Source organism: Otolemur garnettii, unplaced genomic scaffold (genome assembly GCF_000181295.1).
Source record: "Otolemur garnettii isolate 467f Iridium unplaced genomic scaffold, OtoGar3 scaffold00003, whole genome shotgun sequence".
Classification (NCBI taxonomy): domain Eukaryota; kingdom Metazoa; phylum Chordata; class Mammalia; order Primates; family Galagidae; genus Otolemur; species Otolemur garnettii.
In genome coordinates this window covers 22561147-22576727 of record NW_003852398.1, presented here as the reverse complement: position 1 = coordinate 22576727, position 15581 = coordinate 22561147, and the positions used below count along the sequence as shown (strand labels likewise).

General features: G+C 37.8%; 1 protein-coding gene across 1 annotated transcript in view; it reads left to right on the top strand.

The window, feature by feature from the left end:
• GRIA1 (glutamate ionotropic receptor AMPA type subunit 1) overlaps positions 1-15581 on the top strand; it is a 311205-nt gene that overhangs the window by 247456 nt on the left and 48168 nt on the right. The gene's annotated exons all lie outside the window — the stretch shown is intronic.

The following is a 15581-nucleotide window of genomic DNA, read 5'->3' as shown; positions in this document are numbered from 1 at the left end:
GCTGGGAGAACTGGATAAGCACATGTAAAAAGACTGAAACTGGAACCACACCTTTCACCACTTAACAAAAATTGACTTAAGATGGATAAAAGATTTAAATCTAAGACATGAAATGATAAGAATCTTAGAAGAAACTGTGGGAAAAACTCTTGATGATATGGATTGGGAAAAGATTTGGTGACATTCTTGTCATACCTCCACACCATAGCACAGGCAGGTCCTGCTTCAGGAAATGCTTTTATTCTGTTTCAGAATGCTCAAAAACAGCCTTCTCTGTATAGCCCAGTTAAATGACACCTCTTCCATGAAGCCTTTCTGGATTTTTCCTAGAAGGATGTGGCCTTTCCCATTTCTACATTTTCTTAGCACTTGATCAATGACTTTTTATCCTGTTCACCCTGATACAGCTATCATAGTTGCTTCTGTGTGGATCACGTGTCTTCTATTAAGTTGGTTTCCTTAAGAAGAAACTCCTTAATTGTTTCCCATCTTGCTTGGTACATAGTCATCTCACTAAACATTTGTGTGATCATTCATCTATTCATCAGTCAAGCAGCTACTCAATTACACCAGGCACTGTACTAGGTGCTAAGGGTACAACCATGAATGACACTGATAAGACCTCTGCCCTCCCTGAACTTATATATTAATAGAGGGAGAGAGATAATAAACAAGTTAATTAGTAAATATATAATTATATAAATATCACTTAGACCAGTGGTTCTCAACCTTCCTAATGCTGTGACCCTTTAATACAGTTCCTCATGTTGTGGTGACCCCCAATCCTTCATTTCTTTTCATTTCTTTTTATGTTTGGGGGTCACCACAACATGAGGAACTGTATTAAAGGGTCACAGCATTAGGAAGGTTGAGAACCACTGACTTAGGCTTTGAAAAGTGTGCGAATGACAGGAGACAAGGTAAGATGAGAGAAGAATGGTGGGCTGAAGTAATAATACTTACAGTAGTGTATCTGAGGAGGTGACATTTGAGTCGAAACCTGAAGGATAGGATGGAGGCAGGTTTGGGACAATTTCAGGGAAGTGCATTCCAGGCAGAGGGAATAGCAATTGCAAAGGTCTCGAAGTGGGAAAGACTTTGGTGTATTTTAATTGCTGCAAGAAGACCAAAGAGACTGGAGCATAGAAATGGAGGGAGAAATGGTTCAGGAGGAGATTAGAAGTAGGTTGGCTTAGTTAGTGCCTTGCAAGCCTTGATGGAACATTTAGATTTTATTATTTAAATGTGACAGATTTTAAATGCGGTGGGAACAACATGATCTTATTTACAGCATAAAAAATTCCCTCTAGCTTTTATGTGGATATCAATTGTACAGGACAAGATAAGAAGCCAGGAAATATTATGCTAGAATTGAGGAGCTAGAATGAAGATGAGGGAGCAACTTTATCAGATGGGCTGGATGTGAGAAAAGAGATGAGCCAGAAATGACTCCCCAGTGCTTAGTTTGAACAGCCAACTGGATGGCAGTGCCATTTCCTGAGATGAGAAGGATGGAGAAGACTAAGTTTAGTCGTATTTATTTGGGGCTCTTTGGTGAGGGTTCATTGGGAATTTGGTTTGGATGCTTCAGATTTGATGTATCAAGCAGGCAGTTATTTATATATGTAGTTAGAGAAAAGGAGAAGGGACAGAGACTTAAATTTGGGAGTTATCAGTATCCATGTACAAAGGCCATGGTACTGGAGGAAATCATCTGAGCAAGACCATAGACAGGGAGGGAAGAGGGCTGAGCGCTGAGTTCTCAGCACAACAATAGCTCACCATCAAGCAGAAGGAAGACACCAAAGGAGACTAAGATGGACCAACCTGTGAGGCTGGAGTGGACCCAAGAGAGGATGGAGCCTAGGAGCTGAGAGGAATGTTTTCAGAATAAATCATCATCATCATTATCATCATCACAGGTGACATCTTGAGCTCTGCTGTATTTGTGCTAAATGTGAGATATGACTTATTGAATCCCCAAGTCATGAGATGGGATTCATTATCCCCCCTTTTCAGGTATGAAAACCAAGACTTAGAGAGTGAATCAGAGAATGAATGATTGAATGAATGAATGAATCTATATCCTTCTTTTTTTTTTTTTTTGCAAAGTGCCCACACTAAACTCCCATAGCCTATCTAAGTGGAAAAAAATAGACAGAAGACCGTTCCTGTTCTGCAAGTGCTAGAGCAGAACACTGGCTTACTGGGCTCTCCATAGAGCTGGTTGTCCATCCCCAGGTCCCCACCCCTGAGACTCACCACCAGAGTCTAGACCCTCCCCCAGCTACAGTGCTAGAACAGAGTGACCAGCAGCTGGGACAATTAAAATCAATCACTCCAGCTCTGCTAGGGAAATGCTGAGTGATTTGCAGCTGGTGACAAATGCTATGATTTGCCACCCAGATGCAGCATCTCCAATGAAGTGGCCTCATCAGTGGAATTGTTGCATTTGGCCAGAGTTAATTACCCTGTCTAGGAACCTCGATGCCCACTATCAAGTGAGCCTCTCTCTGAACACAACTCAGCTCAATAATTAGTCAAGATGGACTTTTTTCTCCCAGTAATTTCAAGGCAGGTCATCTGAGCCTGTGTCTTCGTGCTTGTTTCTATTACTTTTTAAAAATAGCCATTTGAAGCAAAGGGAAAAGGGAAATAGGTTATGCTCAGTGACCTCTTAAGCTCAGTTGAATGAAGGCACACAGGAGGTGTCCCTTCTGTCCCCTTCTCTTGGGGATGACAGCACATGCTTTTGAAATAAAGAAGAATGTTCACATCCAAGTCCTTGTCAGAGATGTCCTAGAGAGGAGGTTGCTGGGATCAAGAGTTGGTTGCTGTCTAATAACTTTCCACTCCCTTCACTGGCCCAGGTGTCTGCTTTCCTGAAGCTTCCTGACCACAGCAGCCACTGCCATGCTCCTCCTCAGTCTGGTCCTCCCCCGTCCACACACCTCCATCCTGAACTGTTTACTCTGTGCCAGGCCATGCTGCCTGCTGCATTTGAATTTCGCTTTTTAATGTTTAAGAATATAGCTCTCAAATGAAAGATACAACTTAATTCTAGCCCAAGAATATGAGGAGGGGGTGGAAAAGGGGAGGGGAGAAGGGCGGCTGGGTGGTGGGAGGGTGACTGGAAAGATCACCTATATATCTGTCTAACAAGGGTACAAGTGAACTTTTCTAGAACTAGAATATAAATGTTTTGACACAATGACTAAGCAAATGACATGAAATCTATGTTAACCAGCTTGATGAAAGTATTTCAAATTGTATATACAAACACTACACTGTACCCCATGTTTGCATTAGTGTATACAGCTATCAGTTAATAAAAAAAAATATTTTTAAGATGAGTACAACTATACTCCATTTTTTAAAGAAGTAAGCACAAGAAGATTGAGTGACTTGCCCAAAGTCACACAACCAATAACAAACAAGGAAGCACTCCCTCCTGCTTTGTCTGAGTTCTGAGCCTATTCTCTTGATAGAGAATGACAGTCCCACCTGCTTTTCCCTAAGGATCAGACACAATTGCCAAATGAATCATTTTGGTATGTAATCTGGATGTTCGCATGAAAGAGCTAATAACTGAATAGATGATTTAAAAAAAAATGTCTTGACTACTGTTGCATATTAACTTGGATCAAAGGTCTCTGAGACTCACAGTAGGGACTGAGGGCAGGAGTCAGCAAACTGTGGCCTGCAGGCCAAATCCAGCCAGCTGCTTGTTTTTGTAATTAAAGCCTTGTTAGAGCACAGCCATGCACATGTGCTCACATATTGTCTCTGGCTGCTTTCACACTAAAGCAGCAGAGCTGAGTGGTGCAATGGAGACTGTACAGCTCACAAAGTCTAAAATAATTACTACCTGGACATTTAAAGAAAAAAAAAATTGCTGACCTCTGGTCTAGAGCAATAAATCCAAGCTGTGAGATTAGAAACACACATTTAAAGACCTGCAGTGAATCCCAGTCAATACCCAGGACAAGAAATGCCTGTTATGAACCAGAGTATAGTCTGATCAGATCCATACTATCTTCCATAAGCATCAATAATATATTTACTATTTTATTAATAAAAGGGAAAAAAAGACAGCTTGCTGCCAGCACCTGCCTTCTAAGCCATGTCAGTATTCATTCACCCAGCAGGCATGAATTGAACATCTTTTCTCTCCCCCAGTCCCTGCGCCTCTGGATTGCCAAATTTTACCACCTGGATCTCTTTATCCTTTCAGTTAGTCTGCCTCTTCCAACTTCAGTGGGCCTTGCTTTAGTTCAACCCATCATCATTATTGTTAGTCAATAAATACCATGAACAATAATTATAGTAATACCTTAAACAAATAAATACAGTTGAGTTATTATTGTGGTATTAGAAGAATGACAGTGGTCTAATGGGAATACAGAAGGGGTGGCTCAGTGCTCTGCCGGCAAAGTCTGGGGAAGTTTAGAGAGAAGGTGAGATCTTACCTCCTCTTTACTTCTTTCTGCTGTGCCTTCTCCCAACTCTTCATCAATTAGCCTGCTTGGGAATCTCCTACTCGTATGTCAAAATCGAGCCCAATATCTTCTGCTTCGGTAATGTTCCCTGACCTCTGCCATCAAAGTAATTAGCAAGCCTTTCTGTGTCCCCTTGATACTGCTTTCTCACTTGCCACATAATTCAGATAGTGCAGTATTTTGCCTATGATATGTACATACAGTGCTGATGGTGACTTAACCAAGTGCTTACTATGTGCCAGATACTTTGCAGAGAATCCAAGGTGTTTGCCTCCCAAAGCCCATGTTTTTAATCAGTAGGCTATACTGCCTTCCCATCTACTACATCAAACTGTGAGCCCATGGGAACGGCCATGGCATATTCACTTTTATCTCTCCAATGTCCAACAGTGCTTGCCACACAAGAAATGCTTGCAAAATGAATGGATAGTGTGATACTCACAATTATAAAGACCTTTATCTCCTGATTCTTTAATAAAACATAAATCTCTGTAATGCTATGAAGATATTTTTTAGAGGTAATTGTTCTATAAAATTAACTGACTGTAAAACACAGAGATATCCAGGTGGGCCTAGCCCAATCAGGTTAATTATTTAAAAGCAGGGAGTTATCTGCAGCAAGCGGAAGTTAGGGAGATTCAAAGAATGAGAGGGATTTAACACACTATTTTAGGCTTAAAGATGGATAAGGAATGCAGGCAGCCAGTGAGAAAATGGTGACCTCAGTCCTACTCCCACAGGAGATAAATTCTTCAAATAACCAGTGAGCTTGGAAGAGAAGCCTGAGTCCCAAAAAGAACCACAGCCCAGCCAACACCTTGGTTTTAGACTAGTGATATATCCTGAGCAGAGAATCTAGCAATCTCTGCAACCTGTGACCTACAGAACAATGAGATAATAAATGATTGTTGTTAAGGCCATTACATTTGTCTAGTGATTTGCTATGCAACAATAGAAAATACACACAAGCAGATTTCTAATTTTATGTAGTTATTTGTAGTCAAACTGCTGACCAAAGTCCCCACTGAGCTTCAAGGAATTCATCATTAGTGAGATCCAACATCATGGAAGAGTCACAGAATGGGAAGTCCATGCCCATCCACATGTGAATCAGAAATATTCTTGGTGAAGAAGTTAATGTTTTGCAGTGGCTGGAGCACTAGATAAGAAATATGAAATTCTAGTCTCTAGTTTCAACACTGCTATTGCCTCACTGTGTCCTCAGGACAAGTCACCTTAGTTCTGTGCATTAAGTCCTTTCATCTATAAGATGAGGGTATTCATACCCCTCCCATCCATTTCACAGGGCTGTTAATGTGGTGGAAGCTAAGATAATGGCTCCAACAAACCATTTAAGTTGGGACTAATTCTGGAGGAACATAAGAGATACCCTTAATCACTTAGGAAGTTTGGGGAGCTATGCCAAGTTATGAGGCTAATAATATTCAGGTGACTATGCAGACCTCCAAGGGCTTCAGATCACAGTTGTTCCATCCCTATTAAGAAAAATACTGCTTTTCCCTATGGCTTACTAGGAGAATAATTATCCTTAAAATAATGAATCAGGTTTCAATAGCACTTTGTGCCATTTTAATTCTTATGGCTTATATTAGTTAAAGGAAAAGAATGGGCTAAGAGTTTTGACTCATCATGAAGGAAAGTCTCACCCATTATATGGAGCAAGAAAACTGAGACCCACTTAGGACTTGCTGAGATGAGGGGATGGCCAGTAAAAGAGCAAAGGTTCTCATTCCTGGTCCTGATCTATTAACTCCAACTACCTCTAGTATGGAAATAGGAAAATGTAATTTGTTTTTGGGGGGTTTTTTACAGTTTTTGGCCAGGGCTGGGTTTGAACCTACCACCTCTGGCATATGGGGCTGGTGCCCTACTCCTCTGAGCCAGAGGTGCCACCCAAAATGTAATGTCCTTAAATAGAGGCCTAGCTTCACCTGTATAAGTTCTGAACTGACAGTGGGGAGGGTTGTTCTATAATTCTCAACAAGTTCCTATCTGTGTGGATCAGACACAAATGAAGCAATGAGATTATGTCAGATTTTGAAAAACATTTTCTCCTAGACCTCCAGTTAATCTGCAGTGTCACCTACTGGCTATTAAGCAACAGACTCTTACTTTTGTATCTTCATTAAGTAGGTGGGGATGTAGAGAATGGTAAGCAGGATAAGCTGCTCAAAAAATCATTAAACTGGTTAACATAGCCTTCATGGCATTTTCTTAGTTATTGTGTTAAGACATTTATATTTTACACTGTACCCCATGAGTGCATTAATGTACACAGCTGTGATTTAATAAAAATAAATAAATAAAAGTTATAGCCCCATAAAAAATAATAATTTAAAAAAGCAGCACATAAGTATTAAAAGACAACAGGAAAGAAGGAGACTTAGGCCTGGAACTTTCTTGGGAAACTTTGAGACTTTGGGGTAGGTTGAAATGAACTTGGAATGACTTAGCTTGGTCTCTCAATTCAGTAGTGTTAAAAAGGAGGAGACAGTCATCCTGAATAGTTGGTTTGATACTTTGACTCCAGACACCCCAGACCATAAGAAGTTGTGGATTCTCCGTCCCTAACAAGTCTCCCCAGTCTCTCATATTCAATGTGAATGACGATACCAGGTCATGAGAGAGACAGTATTCATTTATGTATTCATTTGTTATTGAGGACCTACTCTATGCTGGTTGTGGAGATACATTGGTACACAAAAGAACTAAAAGGTTCTTTTATTCTGATGGAATTTATAGTCTAGAAGAATACAGATAGTTAAACAGATGACATATTTCTAATACCATAAGATCTACCATGGGGCTCTGAGTATTATATGTGAATGCCAAAAATATAAAGATTACTATGTCTGTAGGATAAATAGTGGTTGATGCATTGATCAGAGAAAAGAGCAGTATGTGATAGGGTGGAAGACTTTTGAATATGAGAAACCAAGTAAAGACCAGCATGAATAGAATACAGAAAGCATGTTGTTGGATGACATTAGAGAGTGAGTCAAGGGCCAGCCAGGTTACACAGATGTCAAGACTCTCCAAAGAGTTTAAATTTTATTCCAAGTGTTAAAAAGGAATTCTTTGGTGCATTTTAAGCAGGTAGGTAACATGATTCAATTAATATTTTTCAAAAGGTCCTTCAGGCTCCCTTGTGGAGAACTGATTAGACAGAGCAGTGGTGGATAGGGAAGCAAATGGAGGTAAGAAGTCCTGTTCAGTCTCAGGTGATAATAGCAAGATGGTGGAATAGGTAGCACCCTGCTCATACACCCTCACAACAAGAATTCTTCACCCATCCATAGAAAAACATCTCTATACCAGATACTCAGGATTCAGGTAGGAGTTTGTAAAGCCTTGTGGAACCTAAGATTTAAGAAAGCTCTTTTAACAGTTCAGACTAACATCAAGGTAAAAGACCCACTAATCATGATCCCAAGTTCAGACCTAGTAATAACATCTTCCCAAGAGAATTGCCTATAGCTCCATTTGGCCTGCAACCAAAACTATCTGTGAAGGGGGTCCAGGATAATCATGAACCCTAGTGCCCCTGCAGAAAGACTCAGTTGCCTACCAACATAATTCTCAACAGTGAATTTGAAAGTGACACTGCAAGTCACCTCCAGAACCCCCCAGATGTGATCCCAGCTATGTCAGTAAACTCAAGAAACTAGAAAGACATTCACCCACATCTTGCAGCCTGGAAATTATCCCTCCATCTGAGTCTTGATGATGACCTGTGAGCCTCCACCATACATCAGATCCTAAGGGGGCTCAAACTCAGCTCTGGCCCATCTCAGTGTAATTCTGGAACTCCCCTGCCTGTTCAGGAGACTTCTTGGAAGTATACATGTCTCGGATCCTGAGGCAAATTCATCAGCATCTATCCTATAGCAGATCCTTAAAAGGCCCAGTCTTGGCTTTGTCTCCTCTTGCTACATTAAGAGAACCTCCCCCATACAGGAAACTACTGGGACATACACACATCTGGGACATGGGATATGTGCTTGCCATCCTCTATTCAGCACCCTCTCTCACTGTAGTCAGGCAATTGTCCCACCTATTCAGGGAAATGACAGGAAATACACACCTGTCTGGGACAATGGGACAGGCTTCCAAAAATGGATCCCTAGCCAGCTTTTCCATACAGCCCCAGTACCTTCCTTGGCTATTCCTCAGGTCCATGTAGGCCAGGTCACCATCCCAACCTTGGAGCCCTTGTGTGATTCACAGTGAACCTGGACTTAAGACATACTCCAGTGCTGAAATGGCTATAGCAGTCATGAACTCTGACAGCAGTCATTTTGCTTAAATATCTTGACAGGCCAACTGAAGGACAAGTACAAACAAAGTCAAATCGCAAACATTAGAATAAATACCTAACTTGTCAATGCACAGACATCCATAAGCATCAACATATGTCCATAAGCATCAAGAACAATTTGGGAATTATGACTTCAACAGATGGACAAAACAGGACAACTATGAAGGACTCTAAAGAAATAGAGATATGTAGAAAAGGCATTCAAAATAGCTATGTTAAGAAAGCTCAGAGAACTTTAATTTGACATAAAGAAACAATTTAGAAATTTTATCAAAGAATTTTAACAGAAAGACTGAAATAATTTCTAATAACTAAAAATTCTGGAACTGAAAATAAAATGAATAAAAAGAAAAATATAAAAGGAAGTATAAACAGCAGAATCGATCAAGAAGAAGAAAGAATTAGTGAGCTCAAAGACAGGCTAGTTGAAAATATAAGGTCAGGGGAGAGAAAAAGGGAAGAATGAAAAGGTACAAAGAAAGATCATGGAATCTATCTATCATGCTATCATGGGATAGCAACAAAAGAATAAATATTTGAGTCAATGGAGTTCAAGTAGGAGCAAAGAAAGACAAAGGGGATAACAGGCATATTCAAAAATAATAATTGAAAAATTTCCAAATCAGGAGAAGTAAAGGAAAGTCAAAGGTTGTCAATGAGATTGAACCCAAATAGGACTATCCCATGTCATGTTATAATAAAACTCTTGAAGATTGGAGAAAGAAAAAAAAAACCTGAAAGCAAAAAGAAAGAAGGAAGGAAGATGTAAGGAATTCTAATATGGTTGGCAGAAGACTTCTCAGCAGAGACCTTGCAGTCCAGGAGGAAGTGAGATAATATAACAGACTACTGAAGTAGGGGGAAAAAGTCATTAATCAAGAATACTATATAACCAGACCAGTCTTAGAAGAAATGCAAAAGGGAGCTTTTTTAATTGAAAGAAAAGGGCACTATCATGAAACAAAATAAAACCTGAAGGTATAAAACTCACTGGCAAAACTAAATACACAAACAAATTCACAATACTTTAATACAATAATCATGGTGAATAGACTACATAATGTTAGTATGAAGACTAAAAACAAAACCACTAAAAATAATAACTACAGTCATATGTTCAGGGACAGAACTACAGAATGTTTACTGTAAGCCTCATGTTAACTGCAAAGCAAAAACATATCATAGATATGCTAAAAATTAAAAACAAAAAAACAAGGACTAGAAATATACTACCAGAGAAAATCACTTCAGCACAAAGGAAGACAGTAAGAGAAAAGAACACAAAAATGAAACCACAAACAATTAGTAAACAAGAGACAAAATGGTAGTACCAAGCCCTTACCTATCAATAATTGCCTAAAATGTAAATGGATTAAATTATCCAGCTAATAGATATAGAGCAGGTGAAAATTTTTTAAAAATCCAACCATATGCTGCTTATAGGACACTCACTTCACTTGTAAGGACAGGCAAAGTATAAAAGTAAAGGGATGGAGAAAGATATTCCATGCAAATAAAAATCTGAGGAAAAGAACAAGAGTAGCTATACTTATATTAGAAAATAAAAGGCTTTATGAAAAAAACTATAGAAAGAGATCCAAAAAATCCTTTATGTAAATAAAGGAGTCGATACAGCAGGAGGATATAACAATTGCAAATATATATATGCATCCAACTTTGGAACACCTAAATATATAAAGCAAATATTAATGGGCATGAAGTAAGAACTAGAGAGCAACACAGTAATAGTAGGGGACTCCAATACCTCACGTTTAACAATGAACAGATCATCCAGAGAAAGAAACATCTGCATTTAATCACACTCTAGACCAGAGGTTCTCAAATGGAACTGTATTAAAGGGTTATGACATTTGGAAGAGAGAACCACTCCTCCAGACCAAATGACCTAAGAGGCATTTGCAGAACATCCCATCCAACAGTTGTAGAATATATACTCTTGTCAACAGTACATGAAACATTCTCCAGGGTAAATCACATTATATCACAAAACAAATCTCAATAAATTTTTAAAAATTAAAATTATATCTAGTATATTTTCTAGCCACAATGGAATAAAATTAGAAGTTGATTAAGAGAAGGAATTTTGGATATTGGACAAATACACAGAAATTAAACAACGTGTTCCGCAATGGAGTGATGAAGAAATTAAGAAGGAAATTAAAAAGTTTCTTGAGACAAGTGAAAATATAAACACAACATACCAAAATCCATGAAATACAGCAAAAGTATTGCTATGAGGGAGGTTTTAATAATAAACTGCCTATGTGAAAAAAGTAGGAAAATCTCAATTTAAAAACCTAACATTATATCCCAAGAAACTAGAAAAACAAGATCTAACTAAGACCAAAATAGACGGAAACAAATAAAAACAGAGTAGAAATAAATGAAATTGAAACTAAAAATCAATACAGATGATCAATGAAGCAAAAAGCTGGTGTTTTAAAAAGATAAACTAAATCAACAAGCCTTTATTTACACTAAGGAAAAAAGAGAGGTAACTCAAATAAATAAAATCAGAGATTAAAAAGGAGACTTCACAATTGATACTGTGGAAATACAAAGAATCACAGGAGGCTCTTAACAACTATACACAAACAAATGCAAAAACCTGAGGGAAAAAAAGAAATTTCTATACACATACAACCTATGAAGATTGCATTATGAAGAAATAGAAAATCTGAGCATATCAACAAGTAACAATATTGAATCAGTAATAAAAAGTCTCCCATCAGAGATAAGTCCAGGACCTGATGCCTTCATTGCTAACTTCTTCAAAGTATTTAATAAAGAACTAATGCCAATTCTTCTCAAACCATTCCCCAAAAGTTGGAGGGGAGGGAATACGTCCAAACTCATTCCTTGAGGACATGATTATGCTAATACTAAAACCAGACAGGGACACAACAATAAAAAAACTATAGACCAATACCCCTAATGAGTATAGACGCAAAAATCTTTAACAAAATTCAACGTCCCTTTATGATAAAAAAAAAAAAAAAATCTTCAACCAATTAGGTATAGGAGGAATGTACCTCAACACAATAAAGGCCACATGTGACAAATCCATAGCTAACATCATACTAAATGGGGAAAAGATGACAGCTTATTTCCTAAGATCTGAAACTAGACAAGGATGTCTACTTTCCCCTCGTCTATTCAACATTACCCTGGAAGTCCTAGCCAGAGCAAGTAAGCAAGAGGAAGAAATAAAGAGCATCAGAATTGGAAAGGAAGAAATCAAAGTGTTCCTATTTGTCTATGACATAATTTTATATAGAGAAAACCCAAAAGACACCACAAAAATCTAATAGGCCAATAAACAAAGTCAGCAAATTTGCAGAATACCAAGTCAACTTATAAAAGCAGTAGCATTTCTATAGCAACCTATTTGAAAAAAAATTTAATTTCATTTACAATAGCAGCTACCAAAAAAAACATATCTAGGAGTAAATTTAACCAAGAAGATAAAAGATATCTACAGTAAAAATGATAAAACATAAATGAAAGAAGTTGAAGAGGCCACAAATAAATACAAAGATATTCAGTGTTCATGAATCAGACAAATTAATATTATTAAAATATCCATACTACCCAAAGTAATCTACAGAGTCAATGTAATTTCTATTAAACTACCAATGAGATTCTTCACAAGAATAGAAAAAAAAAATCCTAAAATGTGTGTGAATAACAAAAGACCCCAAATAGCTAAAGTAATCTTGTACAAAAAGAACAAAAGTAGAGCTATCACAGCACCTGACTTAGAAATATTCTTCATGTCATTAATATTCTGAAATGTAAAAATATATATATTACAAAAATAGAGTAACCTATACAGTGTGATACAGGCATAAAAACAGACACATAAACCAATGGAGCAAAATAGAAAACCCAGAAATAAATCCACACATTTACAGCCAACTGATTTTTGAAAAAGGCACCAAAAACATACATTGGGAAAAGGACTGTCTCCTCAATAAATGGTGACAGAAAAATGGGATATTCATGTGCAGGACAATAAAAGCAGACTCCTATCTCTCACCACATACAAAATCAACTCTAAGTGAACTAAATGTAAGGCCCAAAACTATGAAAATACTAGAGAAAAATATACAAAAAATACTTCATAACATTGGTCTGGATAACAATTTTTTGGCTAGGACCACTAAAGCACATGTAACAAAAGCAAAAATAGACAAATAGGATTACATCAAACTAAAAATCTCCTGCATAGCAAAGGAAACAATCAACACAGTGAAGAGAGAACCCACAGAATGAAAGAAAATAATTGCAAACTATGCATTTGTTGAGGAGTTAATATCCAGAATATGTTTGGAATTAAAACAATCTAATAGCAAAACTATAGTAGGAATAATAATAATCTGATTTAAAATAGACAGAGGTCCACATAGACACTTCTTAATAGCAAAATACAAATTACCTATAAATACACGAATAAATTCTCAACATCTAACCATCAGGAAAATACAAATCAAAATCATAATGAGGTGTCACCTCACTCTAGTTAGAATAGCTATTATCAAACAAACAAAAAATAAAAGTTGGAAATGTAAACTAGGAAATGTAAATTAGTGCAGCCATTATGGACATTATTGAGATTTCTCAAAAAAATAAAAATAAAACTGTCATATGATCCAACAACTGGATTAGTATCCAGAGGAAATGAAATCTCTATGTCAAAGAGCTATCTGCACTCCCATGTTTGTTGCAGTGCTATTCACAATAAAAAAAAAAAAAATACAGAATTGACCTAAGCTCCTATCAACAGATGAATGGATAAAAATACATATACAAAATGAAATAACTATTCAGCTATAAAGCGTATAAAATTCTGTCATTTGTGGCAATATGGATGAACTTAGAGGATATTACATTAAGTGCAATGAGCCACACACAGAATGACAAATACTTGAAGATCTTATTTATATGCGAAATCCAAAAAAAAGGTGTTCTCATAGCAGTAGAGAGTAGAATAGTGGTTACCAGAGGCTGAGGAAGGGAAGGGGGAGAACATGGTGGTGAGAGGTCAGTCAATGGGTAGAAAGGTACAGTGAGACAGAAGGGATAAGTTTGGGTGTTGTATTTCACCATAGGATGACTACAGCAACAATAATAATCTCTTCAAAATAAGAAGATATCTTGAATATTCTCAACACAAAGGAATGATAAATGTTTGAGGTGATGGATATGCTAATTACCCTCATTTGATATATACGTGTTTCAAAAACATTACACTGTACCAGACAAATGTGTGTAATAATTTTGTGTAAAATTAAAAATCAGAATTGATTTTTACAGTTCAGTTTAGATGCCATTGTGGTCATTCATAGATGGGAAAGAAGTTGAAGCTTTGAATGGCCTTGACACTTGTATCTGCCATCTCTTAAAATGAAAAGAACATTGGACCAGTTATCTGAAGACTGCATGATTTTGAGTCCAGTTGCGACTGGTTCTGGGGCATTAAGGGAGTGATTTTGCCTCTGTGTATTGATTTTGCTTATCTGCTCAGTGGAAGTCCTGCATTCTAATCTACCTACTTGTGATTTCAAATCACAGAATCTCAGAAATGGGAGGAATGTGAGAGGACACACACATCCCTGGCCCCACATAACACTTGACCCCCTCTGTTTTCCTTAAAGTTGGGTCCCCCCAGAACTTGGCATCCTGAGGGACCAAGAGTAGCTACCAAGTACATCTCTGTAAATGGCTCACTACTTGAACACCTTCTGAAATGGGAAAACTCACTCACTTCCAGGATAACCATCTCATTGTTGTACCACCCTACCCATCAAAAATATCTTCCTCCTATTTAGTTAGTGTTGAAGTTAGCCTGAAACTTCTGCCAAAAGCTCCTAACATAGGTCACACAGTACAAGCTGCACAACATTCCTTTAGTGAACAAGTCTCTCCACATCTTTTCTTCTGGTTAAATGCCCCCTCTTCCTGCAGCTGTTCTTCATGCGACATGGCTTTGCTCCACTCTCCTGGTCTCTTTTGAATAAGATTCCTCTCTCTTACTTCCCTCTTAATATGAAGCACCTAGGACCATTCTTTTCCATATAGCAAGAAATAACAAATACTCTGGATTTCTTGGTGTGAACACAGTCTGTCTAAAGTGAAAAGGAATTTCCAGGAAACAGAAACAAAAGTACATGCCCAGGAGCATGAGGCTAACAGAAAGGGTCAAGCAGGGTACTGAAAACTGAGTGGAACAACAGAGCCAGCCAGCTGGCCTGAGCACTGGTCCTGAGGCACAGAGTAATTTGAGACTCTTAAGTTTCTTTATCTAAAATTTGTGGGTTGGGTTGGTGATTTCTCTAGTTATATATTACAACTCTTAAAAGCTCTGAGCTTGGGGCTGTCAGAACACACGTTACAAAAGACTTAAAGATACAGTAGCTTCAGGATAGGGCTTCTTGATAAATTGAACAGGATGGGAAGAGAAATGTAATGCAAATAACTTTATCACTACATGATTCAGTACGATTTGATGTCATGTCTTTTCCTCCCATAAAATCACCCCATGTAACATCCAAATCATCTTATAGAATCTTTGGGAAGCCCTGGACTTGGAAATCTCCTAGCAAAGCAGACAGATCACAGTGGACTTTGCTGGCCATGTCTCTCCTCAGTGTTTGACCCGTAAGAGAAGCGAACAGGATACTGAGAAGTTCAAGAATAAATTTTTCACCTGATGAAAGATT